The sequence below is a fragment of the Anopheles darlingi genome, chromosome 2, assembly GCF_943734745.1.
Source record: "Anopheles darlingi chromosome 2, idAnoDarlMG_H_01, whole genome shotgun sequence".
NCBI lineage: Eukaryota > Metazoa > Arthropoda > Insecta > Diptera > Culicidae > Anopheles > Anopheles darlingi.
Window position 1 is genome coordinate 90,359,402 of NC_064874.1, and position 10,000 is coordinate 90,369,401.

General features: G+C 46.6%; 1 protein-coding gene across 2 annotated transcripts in view; it reads right to left on the reverse strand.

Moving 5' to 3' along the window:
- The window catches only part of LOC125952070 (tyrosine-protein kinase hopscotch), a 19,312-nt gene extending 15,149 nt beyond the window's left edge, over positions 1-4,163 (reverse strand). The window contains exon 1 of one of the 2 annotated variants that reach the window (XM_049681324.1): positions 3,703-4,163. The gene's annotated coding sequence lies outside the window, so the exon portion shown is untranslated. The remainder of the gene's footprint in view (positions 1-3,702) is intronic. The other variant, XM_049681325.1, reaches the window with a different exon arrangement.
- Positions 4,164-10,000: the final 5,837 nt, after the last annotated feature.

Below are 10,000 nucleotides of genomic sequence, written 5' to 3' on the forward strand. Positions count from 1 at the left end.
CCATGCCATGCCATGCCACGGAGCGTTGAATACACATAACTCTTCATCAGCAACAGTAGCTGTTTGTTAGCAAGAACCACCAGCACCAGCGCGTCATCAGACCTGGTGCGGTGGTGCTACTGTCCAAGAACCCTCCGCCCCTTGGTAGTCAACAACACGCCCGTTGTCTCTTGTGTTGACCAACTGGTTTGCTGAGACAAATGAGCCAGACCAGACCAGACTGGCCAGGCAGAGTGTAAGCATAGGAAACTGACTGGTTGCGAGGCGCGCAGAGTGCCATGGTCCGGCGCGATTTCCCAATCAGCCTCCTTCGCGTTGACAACGACGTTGTTGTTCTGTTTCGTCTGCGTCCGTCTTTCGTCCGTTCGCTTGCGCCGCTGCTGGCCAACCGGCGGCTCCTCTACCTCTCTTCTTCTGGACGGGTGGGTCTCGATCAGGCTAGGCAGGAAGGAACCTTTTGGGTTCTTCTCGAACTGGTCTTATCCGCGGCGGCAGCGGCGGTGTAGTTGGAGGAAAGTTTTCGGGTTTTTCTTCTTTCCTTTTCCCACTATCTTCGCTGGCTTCGATCCCGGTCCGGGGTCCCCACCGGTGGTCAATCGTTAAGCTTTCGTTTTGCGTCTTTAAACGCTCTCCCCGTTCGCACTGTTCTCTCTACTTCTTCGATTTTTTATTCATCCAGGCACAAGAAACATGTCCAACAAACAAACAAAAAAAACACACAATTTGGCTACGTCGGACCACGATGCTGCTGTCCTATCCTTTTCACCGTTCAGGGAAGGTCGGCGGGGGGATCGCTCTTTGCCGGGGAAATCGAGAGCTACAAGGAACCGAAATGGTGGATATCACCAGCAAAAGCCTACTAACTATACGTGCAGAGAGCGCAGACGCGGCCTCCTAAAACACGGTTTGTCAGAGGGCCGCTTGTCAAAAGTAACCCCCCGCGATCCCGACAACACACACACAGGTACACACGAATTCGAAATGTTAAAATTTTAATTTATTTTCCACAAAAAGAAAAAAAACATGTTACCCCTCTTTCGATTCCATCCCCCCGTTGTTCGCGCAGTCACTGCATGCATCTCTGTAGCTGAGTGTGTCTGTGAGGAAGATCCGCCAAGATCGAAAAGATGTAAATGAATCGAACCAGTTAACCTTCGGGCGTAGGGGCTTATAACACAGCAAGATGGAACAGCGCGACATGATGTACAGGAGGCCCCGGCCCGTCCGGGAAACGGGTTCTCGGCTAGTTGTTTTAAACGAGTCTCTAATTAACTTAAGTTCCTTAACCTTTCTCCTGCCATCAGCCATGATGGAGACCAAGAACGGGATCAGAAACAAGTGAAATGCGCTTTGCACCGAGAGTACAATAGACGCAGAACAATAAAAAAACAACTGCGCAAATCACCCAAATCCCAAATAAGAAGGTTATCGAAACTATCGTTCTGAGTGATTCCGAGAAATTTCGAACCCCCGATGTCTACAATAATGGGGGCATTCATTTTTAATTGTGTGCTCCCTCCTTTTGTGTCGAACCGGGGGCTCTCTCGTGGTTTATGCGAAACAAAAGGGCCTAGAAGTAATATGCGCAATCAATGGAGGCAACTATGTTGCAACAATACGCTGCCCATAGCGGTCGCGGTCGCTAAACAAAATTGGTTTGCTTCGATGTTTCGAACCCCCCTCGATAATAGGACACGTTTTAGAAGAGCGGAAAGAGAAAGCGCAAGGCGTCGTAAAGAAGTCCTTCATTTCCTTCCCGGGCACTGCCACTGGGGACGAGGGTCGATGTTCCGTATGATTTCCTGGAAGAGCGTTTGTTGGTGGTGCAGCCAAAAAAACAATCCGTGGCCCCCTCTGGGGATCGGATTAACCTAATTTACACGCCGTGTTAAGGGCAGTGTATCTCGCAAGGAGCTTGGTAGCAGGGTAGCAACATAACAACAAGCCTTGAACGCGATGGGACCGGGCGCATGTGGCGGCGAGTGGGCGACGGTTTGGTGGGTTATTGGAGACAACAGCAGCTAGCTAGGTTGCTTCGGAGAAGTGAAATTCTCCACGCGCAATCCCAAGAACCTCCTCCTTCTCCTCCTTCTCTACACCGGCGGCCCGCAGCAAGTCGCCTAACGACGAAGCACGGCGACCGATGATGACGCGGAACCAAAACAAAACACATTTTCTGGTTCTTGAAGAGTGAATGGAAACAGGGGTGGCGTTGCACCAAACAGCAGGCCGTGAACCGCACAGCGTGGTCTCTGGGGCTGACCATGCACTTGCGCTCGTTCGTTGTTCTGTCTCGTTTCCTCGGCAAATACTGACCACCCCCAGGGGAGAGAGGCGAATGGCGAGGGTGGTATTGTATCAGATTCCGCTCAAACGGGAAAAAGGGGGAAGAGCAGTCAAACAAATACCGGATGCAACTTTGCATTTTTCGTCGTAATTCTAGTGGAAGACGTGAAGAGAGGTTTCTAAGTCGCGCCCGGAGCGGTGGTGTGGTGCTGATTCCAGGTAAAGACGGCAGACGGCCGGGGAAAAGCAAGCACAACACAATCGTACCCCGTTTTCGTGGCGTTATCATGACTATCATAAGCCATCATTAATGTGTCCTCATGTGATGTGCATCACTCCCTCCCCCCTCTCCCTCTCCTTCAAATGCAACGGCATTAGAACGCCATCTCTCTCCTCTCTGTGGAAATTCTGAGAACAGAGCCTTCTAAGGATTCGCACACTTTTGCATTTACATGAGTGTGTGCGTGCTCTACGTCATGCGCCACGATATGAATGAGGTCCTGGGAGCGCGAGCGAGGGAGCACTAAAGGAAATTGATTTCCCTCTTTCTCTCTTTTATCTAACCGCTGCGCGGAAGATACTCCGCCACAACAACAACCTGATGCTTCTTCGGATGTCACACCAGGGGGCCTCGATAAGAGATTCTCTTATCGGGCGTCGCAGAGGCTGTTGTTTGATAGCCTGCCGACGCCGCCCTGATCGGCACGAGGACGATAATGGGTAATTGGTGGAAGATACATCTTAATGTGTAATGCTCGTCTCCCCCCACCCCGGGCATATCGGTCCAGCACCATCAGAAAGCAGCGTTTGATGTTTTAACGGTATTTGCTTTGGGCGGATGATATTCGTCTTCGATAAACATGCCAGCCAAGCGCGTTGTGTGTGTGTGTGAGTAGGGTGGTTTGCGAGGAAAAGCCTTCCCGGGTCGCCAGCTGTACGGCGACGGCGCGGAAGAGCTCATCGGAGCAGGTTTCGGTCTCGCTCGTTCTCCTGCTGCCCAACAACAGGTTACTCTGCCTGCACTGGTGGAAAATCATCCGCAAAATGGTCATCAGAGTAAAAAAAATCTGCGTTTTCATTTTCTACGTTCTGCATGTCCCCAATTCGTCACGCACGCACGACATGTTTTGGCTTTTCCGCCGAGGCGAGAGCAAGAGCAAGAGCAAGCGCAGCGCAGTGAAGGAAGGAGTAGGACCGTTTTCCACGAAAATGAAATGTTTACGTAGAGTTCAAAGAAAATCGTACCGTCAGCGGCCGCGCGCTCGGCCGTCGTGTTGTTCACGTTTTCCACACGAAACGGGGATGTTGGAAAAGTTGCCGAAAAGGAAAACTTCCAAACTTTGTCTTCTAGAGGTTTGGGAGAACGGGTTTATGTAACGACATCCCACGATGGAAATCCAGCACCCCTTTTCTTACCTTTCTCGGAAAAAACTGCTGCTCACGTTCTAGCGGTTCTAGGCACAAAATTAACCATCAACACCAACACGGAGAATAATCACTTAACAAACGCACGGACGGATTACCGAAAGAAACCGACGAGGTTGATCGGGAAACTGAAGCACCCAGGATCGGAAAATGTATCCCCGTGCGTAGCACGAGAATTTCATTCAACATCAGCAGCCAGCGGTTCTCTCCGGGGCTTTCCACAGAAACAAGTCGGTGCAGGAAGTGCAAGGTGCATAAAAAAACTGCGCACTCGAGAACACAAAATTAGAACACGCGCGATCTGCTGTAAAAACCGAAGCGATTTCTTCACACAACACTTTCTAGGATCGCCATCGAGGGCTCCGTCGGAACATTCCAAACCACCAGCGGGAACCACTTCATTTTTGAACAAAAACTTCGTTAAATGTTTCCGCACCGAATGCCGAATTTTTGTGTTTTGTGATTTTTTCTTCTCGAGTGCTTGATTTGAACTTTGACGTTTACCTCCTTCTTCGCCGTTTACATCACCGCGGTTTAAGGAGTCGGCAGATGCGGTTTTCAGTTTTTGCCAAGGTGTATTAAAGACTCAGGTGCCCAAGTACGGAAAGTACGCCGTTTTAGTAGGACAAAGGCGTACTTTTGTCCTTGGACAAAAATGCGACTTTATCCCGCGATAGGCAGTATGGGACGGTGTAAAAACGGGCTCGAATCGGTTCCAATCCAACCGGTACGGTTTTGGTACTGTTTCTGAAGGGTTTGTTTTGGGAAGCAGAAAACTAATTTCAGATAATTGTATATTTAAAACATTTCATGTATTTTAGCATATTGTATATCACTTTTATAACAACATTGAATCACATTCGGGTCACAGGAAAGCGTTGAACAGCCGAGAAAACATCTTTCAACGATATCTTCTGCTCATCCAGAACTTTCCTTCAACATACACACAGTCAGGTTGTTATTCGTTAACGAAATGAACTCCTTGCTAAACGGCTTCTGCATCATCTCCAGCATCCATTGCACTGAAAACACCGTGGAAAATGATGAGATGGTGCTACATGAACCGTAAATTTATGCGTAAATTTACACATTAATGCCAAAACGTTTACGCTTCGATATGTTTACATGGCCGGGTTGAGAAAATTAAAATCGTTTTTTTGAAGAAAAGGATTGAACACACAAGCAATGATCACACAATATCGATATAAACCACAAAAAGAACATATTGCGAGCCCTCTCGTTTGCAAACAGCTTTTATGCTAGATTTCACGCCCTACGGACCTATAATTGTTTGACAGCATGTAAACGGCAAGCGTAAACGTTTTGGCATTAATTTTTACGTTTACGCTAGAGTTTACGCTCCGTGTTGCAGGGCCTATTTAACTTTGAATTTTTGCTTTTAAAAGAATGCTAGGGATAGTAATTTCGGTAAAAAACCAATATATACACCTCAACCGATTCGGTAGACTAACCGATTCTAATTGCATACATTTAGGGGGCGAACATTTCAAAATTTGGCCGTTAAATAACCAGAGGAATGAACAAGAACCTTAAACATGAGATTAAATCAATTTATGGTGCGAAATTTATGCAGTGAAAATGTAATGGCATCTCCCTCCCCTCTTCCGTAATAGCACTATTTAACGTTTATAATGTATTTTTTAAAGATATTTAACTGAAAAGATGTGTATGTTTTTGGGACAATTATTATGTCTGAATCATCTTTTTATCTATCTGGAAGAGACGGGGGGAGCTACAAGCGATGTACTATGTATGTACTCGCTCCCTCCCCACCCCTCCTCCACTTTCCACATGTATTTCTGTGTCCGGCTCATTCTATCGGTTATCTAACGGTAATACTTTGAAATGGATAACCGCTAAAATTATTTGAATCGGTTGAGGTGTATGGTTTTTTACCGTAATTTCTATCCTGAAATCAACCGCGAATTGCTTGTGAGAGATATCGATGCGTGGTCATAAACACGCCTATCATGTTTGCTTGTTTCGTATAGTCGAGCAAACATTTCCTTGCGCGACTTCGAAATAATTTGCTTGGCCGTTACCATTCGAATTCGAAATAAAATAGTTTTCGTTTTGACCGTTTTCGGCCGTTTGGCCTGTTTTTTTACCGTTTGGTTAATTTTCCGCCACGTGGGGAAAATCCGCCACGTGATCGCTTGGAGTTTTTCTTTTATAATTTATCGCCAAAAATGAATACAATTTGAGAATTCGGGTGCTGAATATTTATCACAAGTATGCCGACTTTTTCCTGCGCAACGCCCACCTTTTTGGCCTTTTTGGTGTTTGGAATGGAAATAGCATTTTTCATTGCTTCTTATTTTGCTGAACCATAAATTGCTGTGGTTGTTGTAATTTTTCGTACTTTTAGTCTTTAATATTCAGTTGAGTTATTTCAGTTTTGCAGCAACAGCATTCGGTAGGTGTAAATAATGAGAAGAGTCCAAAACCGCAATCAACAATATGCACATCAGCCACAGAAGATGAAATTCCTCGACACAAGCACCATGAGGAATGTAAAAACAAACCGCGAAACTGTTGCACATTTTCCCGATAACAAAAAAAAAAATCGCTGCACGGCGCCACATGTGTTCATTAACATTCAGCATTACAATAAACACCAAACCATCGTCGCTGCACATTGTTGACATTCCATTTTCGAGCGATACAAAGCCCACTCATCCCCTTTACATTTTGTGGCCACGAGTCGGTAAAACGAATAATGTTTAAACAAAAGTGCGTTACACCATGTCCTAGCTGAGAGTGTACAGCGCGATACAAGAAAAAAAAGAACCCCTCACATGGTCCAGAAGGAGAAAAATGAAATCGAAAACCCGGGAGTGAGTATGTTTTACGTACCGTTCAATATTTTATGAGAGTATCTTCCACCCTCCCGGCCACTTATTATGCAAACAGAACGCACACGACGACTGGTAAGTACGGTGGGCAGTGGCTATGGTCCAAGGAAGAGCCTTTGTTTTTAACATTTTACGATCCATAAGTATCCAGCGTTTTACGACTTTAAACATAATGAACCGTTGGACCGCTCTGGACCGCAGCACCGGCCCCCCGAGATGGAGGGAATCAACATTCCAAGAGGGAGTGCATAATGTGCAAGGTTCTGCACCCGTCCGATCCGAGCGGAATGTTGCAAATTCCTAACCATATGCATGGTGGACAACTGCAAAAGGAAACTGCTGCTTGAAAGTGTGTACATTGTAGAGCATTGAAGCCTCACCACCACTTAAGATGATACAAACACATCCCATGCAATGCATGTTCCATATCCTTAGCATGCTTCCCGCTGGAACTCATGCTGTATTACTGGGCCGTGGGTGTTGTTGGCCGGACCTGGTTCTTTATCATATTTTATGAGCACTTCAGCGGGACATAAACCACATAGCCAGCACATAGTGGTGTGCGTCGTCCTAGACGAGACATACATTTTAAGATTGATGGTTGAATTCATAGCAGGGTAATAAATGGAAATTTGATAGACTTCAATATTTCTGGCGTTTTCCAATCTTCAACATCGACTCAACAGCTTTTCGGTGTCGGTGACGCTGGTGGCTAAATGTTTTTGGCGCCGAACCAAACTTTACGATGCGTGTCAATAGGAAAGGGGATAAGAATGTGTTTCCTTGTCAACGAAAAAAGGACAGGGAATTTTACGATAAAAGACAATATAACTAACGTCGCCAAAGAGCTGGAACACGACAGCCGGAAATATCGCTCTATCGAGTAAAGAACACCAGGACCAGTGTTGTATGTTGCTGTTTTATCTGCACGTTTGGTTGCTAACGACTAGTACGCAAAGTACGCGTTCTCACCTTCGGCACGATTGAGTTGTTTATGCATCCGGATTGCGGCCAGTTTCCTCCGGTGTTTCGAAACAACCTTTCTCCGCGTTTTTATTTTCCTTCGCCATTTTACCACCCCTTCTTCCAAATTTTCTTTCGCCAAGAAAAAAAAAAAACGATGCTGAGGAGTTCTAAACAAGTGCAACGATAAAACTAAGCACACATCATGAGCCTCCCCCTAGCACCTAGGCACAATCCAATCTCTGCCGCTCTAATATTCGTGGGGAAAACCTAGGGACACGATCTGAGTGTTGCGAACGGTCTTTTCCCTCCCCCTAGGCGAAAAAACAACGACCACCCTAGCGTTTGCAACGCTGTTATCTTTCCAGGTTTGCAAACGTAACGGGCAATCCGAATCCCCCCACCAGGAAAGCCAATAAAAAACGGAAAAAAATCTCTGCTACCTCAAATCTTAAGAACTCGACGCTCGCCTGCTCGAGGTAAGGTAGGCTCGAAAGAATGGCGCAGAATGACGGTGGGTTCTCGAAACCGTTTTCCTTCCCCCCATTGCGTTGCCATTTCACGTTTACTCTCACCGTACACTTTCCAACGCAACGAGCCTCGTGATTTCCTGCGGAAAACCCGGAAGCCGGAAAACCTCGGGGCCGCCGCGTTAGCCTCGGGATACGCGGGGCGGTGCGTGCAAAGTTAGGAAAAGTGGCCACAAAATAAAATGGATGGTGTGAACTTTGCTGTGTTCCTGTACCGGGATGGTGCAGGGGCTTCGAAGGAATAACAGTTGCTCGTTGAGCGACACAAGAGAATGGAAGGGAGGAAGGGCGGAAGGGGGAGAGGGAGGCCCGCCCAACCCTCTCATAAGTGATTTGTGGGATGCGGACGAAACGTGCAGCAGCATTAGGGAATGGTGTTGGTAGCGGCTTCACTTTGCAGAACAGTAACGGGCAAAAGGACATCGGAGAAGAAGAAGAAGAAGAAGTTCTTCTGCTTCCTGGCGAGAGCCAAGGTGGATGCGAGGAAGCGAGAAAGATGTTCATCCAAATTTATTTGCGAAGAGATTAGAAACATTATTTATTTATTTATTCACACAACAAGAAGCCCCACTTCTAGCAACAGCAGCAGCAACCCTCGCGTTACGCGTTACGCATCTGGATATCCGGATTTCGATCGCTGGCCGGGCACGCCGGCGAAAGGTGCGAAAGCATGACAAAGGATGACACCGCTACCAGTGGGGGGGAAATGAAAAACGGGAGCAGAGCAGGGAATGATGATTTCTTTATCCATATTTAATATTGTAATGGGATTTTAAGGAACGGTTTATTACCTCCGGTTTTTTGTTGCGATCCGGGAGGAGTCGGTAGGGTTAATTGCTGGTACGTGAGCCCCCGTCCGTCAGTCCGTCCGACCGTCCGTTCATTCGATCACGATAATCGGGTCATGTCATGGAGGGGTGACAATGTTAATGGCTGATATCATCGGAGTCGGAACCCCCGTTTGGGATTAGCACCGGAAAGGGATCTTTAAGAAAGCGGTCCTGTCCAGGTCCAGGACCTTGGAATAATTTAGTAAATACTTTTTTTCGTTCTTTAATAATCTTCTTTTCTTAACATTAAACCATACCATGATCAATGGTTCCGCAAATGACCCTTGATTGGTATGATTACTGAAATCAATCGTTTCACCTTTTTGTGGATTTTAGCATGAAATCGATCAGCCAACCACGTACGTGTCGGCTGATTGATTCTCGTGATATCGGTTTCCCCCCCCCCCCGTTATGATAGCTGGCTGCCAGCATAAAAAAAGGAATTTTCGCGCTGCCCTCGAACAACCGTTTGTGGCTTTTCAGCACGCCTGTTGCAGGCATTTTGATTTAACAACCTCTCGTAATGATGGCAGCATTGGAACGCGCATGCATTCCGGATTGCATTGCAAAATCCATCAAAAACGTCAGCATAATTGAATAAATCTTTGTTATGAAAAATCGAATAGTATACGAAGTGACATTTAACAAACTGTAATCTACTACTGTTGATGTGAAAATTCGTTTAAAAGAGAACATTTTAACAAATAACAACAGAAAAGTAATTGCAATTTGTTAAAGGACACAGGGACAGTGATAACATCCTTTGCTCGTTACCCTGAGGTGATCACGGCCAAAACCACCACAACCGCTGGACAACCAGAAGCTTTCATGGAACGAACGACGAACGAACCGCGCGTCCGATTGGCTCCATAATCTTATCGGACGTCCGTCAGAACATTGCCGTTGGGTCGCGGCGCTGTGCACGCGAGGGCGAGTTATTTGTTGGCGAGTTTCGTGTTTCGTTTACCTCTTTTTCACTCCACTGGCCACTGACTGACAATGGCAGAGCCGAGGGGCCGGGGAGGAAGAAGCTTTTGAAATTCATACATGAATGCAAATCCCGGGTAATGTGGTCCGGTCGCAATGGAGC